Below are 4,192 nucleotides of genomic sequence, written 5' to 3'. Positions count from 1 at the left end.
GCTTCTCTAGTAATCTTAGAGAATGTGGGCATGTATGTGTAAATGTGTGCGCGCGCACACACACACACACACACACACACACACACACAATCAGTTATCCCATCTGTAAAATGGCAATAATTATATATTTGTAAGACATATAATAGTAATAACCATTTTACAGATGGAGAAACTGACCTCTTGAGAAGTGAAATGGCTAGGCTAAGATCACACAGGAAGGATGTGGAAAAAGACTCCAGATTTTCTGATCCCCTGTCATGTGTTCAGTCAAGTAGACTACTGGCCAATGTCTGAATTTCACCTCCCGTTTTGAGAGCTTTTGTTGCCATGAACAAATTAGAAATGAATCTGGGACAGGAACACAAAGAAAAATGAGATTGATTAGCTAAGGGATTTTGAAGCTTCCAGGTGGGGTTTTTTTTTTGTTTCTTGGGTTTTTTTGTAAAGGGCTGAACTTTTCTACCAGGGGCTTGCCTGGGGGTCAGTGGTATTGTTAAACATTTGTTATTGAGATAAATAATCTGGCCACTCTCTGTTGTTGAAATGTTAGGTAGATGAGACAAACCTTGGTTTCATCACTGTGCACAGTTATTTCCACTAGAAAGAAATGTTGTTATTTATTGCCAGCATGATAGAGACTCTGTGAAAGTATAAGCATAAGTTAAACGCAAAATGTGAATAAGACTGATATATATTGTATAAAAATAACACCAGAATAGAAATCTTACACTCTTGAAAGTAGGAATTTAGAATTATGCTTCTGACAGCTCTAGCTTATCAGCCTCATGGAACATGTTTTATATTTTTTGCATCGTTCTATATATTCCTAATTCCCTCCTTAATATCCTTGTGCTGTGGGGCCAAGACGTGGTTGCTGTGGGAACAATAACTTTGAAATCTCTGACTTTTGTGTGATTAAAATCTCGGCAGTAATTAACATTGGGGTTTTTTGCATTGATTTCTCTTGTACTTTGTTTTAGAGAGAACTTTGATCACACATTTCAAAAAGACCTGCTCTCATGGCTGAGGCATGTTTTAGGCATAAGAAAGCAGCTTAGGAAATGTGGGACTCTCCTCCTTGGCCCTTTTTTCCTTCTTTATTCTCATGCAAAGGGAATGATATAGGACTGGAGTGATCAAGTGAATTTCACACCTATGGGCTAGGGACCGAAATTATACATAAACTAGTATAAGGGATCGGAAACTGGTTCAAATCTGTAACACAACAGAAGTTCAGTGCACATAAGCCACTTTCAAAATGGCTGAAACCAGTTAACGATAAATCTGGATGGATGTAGTATGAGACTTCACTGATTTAGGTTAAATCAGTTTATTGAACTTCTGTCCCAGGTCCCTTCCAGATTCAAGTTAACTTGCAGTCCTCCAGCATCCCAGGATGCTTTGCACCTCTCCTGCAAATCCACCCTCGCAGGATGGGTGGGCTAGCCTAGGCCCACGCTGTCTGCTCCAGCCAAGCAGCAAGGCATGCTCTAGTGTCCCCTGATTACTGGCGTGGGCCACTGCAGGCAAATGGCTGCATTCTGGAATCAAAAGTGAATGTATGTTCACTTGCTTTATCAGTTCAATCTATGCAGCTTAGACTAACCTGCAAAGATTGAATCGATTCAGCCTTGGGGTTTTTGACTGTATTTAGTGATGGTGTATTCACTTTGCTCTTTGTTCAAGGCAGCTCAGTACAGACATTCGGCAGTGTTTAGATAAAATATTGACAGGTTCTTTGGAAATGTTTACCAATAGATGCAGTTTTTGTGTTATGTATGTGTTGAAAGAGCATCTAAAAATGGCTTAGTACTGATGGTATAGTCACCAAAAAAATCAAGTCCTATGAATGTACACATACTTTTTAGGGCGAAAAAAAGCATCAGCAGCTAAAAATTGGGGATCAGTGTTCATGTAATCAGCTCCTTTCCCTATATAAGGTTCAGCATGCTGCTTCACCAGGTCTAAGTGAAATTAAAGAGGTGGACATTTAAACTGAAGAACTTCCTGGCAATAAAATGTATTGGACTTCAGAAAAATCTCTCGGGGGAAGTAGAGGAAACCCCATTTCTTAGTGCATTTAAAACCAGGCCTGACAAGACAGTAGTACAGTAAACGTATTGGAGGAAGAAGACTTGTGGTGCTTGGGAACTGGAGCTAAATGAACTTTTTCCATGGCTAGATTTTGTATTTTCTCTAATTTCTGTTAGTGAGAATTTCTCTTCTTCCCATTGGGGGTTATCTGGTGGGATTCAAAATAATTGCCAAATGCAGTGAATTCCCCCCTGCCACAATCCTGTTATCTCAAAATGGCCCCTTCCAGCTTGTCTCCCAAGGAAAAGAACAATTGAACAGAGACGCTTTGCACTGGAACCTACTGTCAAACCCAGGGCTCAAGGACCTGCCAGGGCTGAATAATTGATGACTCAGCTAAAACTAAAGCTGTGTTAGCAGAGCACAGTGCAGTTCACACCAGTCATTTGCACCAGTATAAAGTTGAGTGTAAAATGGGCAGAATAAAGTGTCCTTCTGATTTAGTGGTGTTATGGTCTGATCTAAATGATAGCATGAAGTGGAGGTCTGTGATGTTCCTGTTGTCTCTACTCTTCAGGATACCGTAATGCTTGTGAAAACTGAAGCTGAGATTTGCCTCTCTCTTGTGAATTCCTACTATTCGCTGGTGCATGCCAATATTAAGCGGATACAGAGACAATGGGAACAGACATTCTGCCCACCAGGTAGTATTGAAGCAATAGGAATGAGGGAGGGAAAGGAGGCAGCTACTTTGGGTGCCCTTGCTGGATGGCACTCAGGGCATTTGAATGAGGTGTGGGTGTGTAATCTCATAGATGGCAGGTGGGACTGGTGGTCAGGAGACGCACTGGATTTTATTTGAAGCTCTGCAAAGTGATGTGTTGTGCAATTCAAGGCAAGTCACAGTCCACCCTTGGTACTTCTGCTTCAACTATTTCCATAAAATAGGGGCCGTAATGCTGCTTGCCCACTTCAGCAAGACACTTGATCATTAGCCTGTATTCACCACCAATTTAATTGCTGAAATCAGTGTGTTACACTGGCATCCAAGCTAGAGTGCTGCAGGGTTTGAAGGCGTCTCCATAAACACTTAATACAAAGTGTAAATACAGAGGGCAGGCTTTGAACTCTGCACATCATGCGCAGTGTGTTGGGCTGGTTTGGTGACTTGAATATTTTGTCCTCATGGTTTATGCCCCATCAGTTCCTCTAGTGGAATCCAAGCCCCTCATTCACAGCAGTTATTTTCCAGTTCTGTGCTCACAGACATTTGCAGTAGGTACGTGTATATGCTATATTGATCATTTATAGCTTGTAAATAATATACATTTCAAGGCTTTATCACAATCCAGGGCAGAAATTGGGTCCTTTGTTCAGAATGGCTCATTAGATACTTAATCACTTGGCCATACTCTTTATGACTAGAAAGGGCAGAGTGCAGTGTAGAGAGAAGCCATGTTAGATGGGCTGGGGGAAGGGAGTTATGTCTCTGTATCTGTGTCCCGACAGGTTTCAGCCCAGTGACATTGCAGTTCAGCCCAGGATCCTAAATTGTGTTTTAAATTAATTTCTTTTAAAAATACCATCCCTAAATGTAATTTCCAAGATGTTTTGTCATCAGATTAAACAGTGCATCCTGTAGGCCCAAGGGGGTGTTATCTCATTTGTGCACAGGTTCCAGAAGATCCTGCAGCCGAGGAGATAAAGCTCTAAGCTAGTCCCAAGGGAAGCCTGGCCTTTGGATTCCATTGTCTTCAGAATGCGAGGGGTTAAGGGGGCAAAACGGAGCCCCCCCATATCGAAAAATTTGAATGTTCTTTATTAACAGCTCTGCTGAAAACAAATGAAGCCACGCAGGTGGGCAAGGGAGAGAGCAGGAAAGGATCGGAAATCCACACAAATGCCAGAAAGAGGGGGAGAGTTATTGTTGTCTACCAGGAGCCTGACGCATCTTCCTGGCATGCTCCCTTTAAGGGCTCAGATCCCAGTCATTACACAATGTCAACATCCCTCTGTTACTCAGTTGGTGTTTTTTTTATAAATAATACAAAATGGAGATTGTATTTCAATTAATAGCTGAACATGCTTGGTATTTAGAAGAGGAGAGATGTAGGGGGTGTTTCAATATTAGTTACAGTGTCGTCTGAACCAGCAGGAA

This window comes from Alligator sinensis, unplaced genomic scaffold, assembly GCF_000455745.1.
Source record: "Alligator sinensis unplaced genomic scaffold, ASM45574v1 scaffold1195_1, whole genome shotgun sequence".
Lineage (NCBI taxonomy): Eukaryota > Metazoa > Chordata > Crocodylia > Alligatoridae > Alligator > Alligator sinensis.
This window is presented reverse-complemented; position numbering follows the sequence as displayed.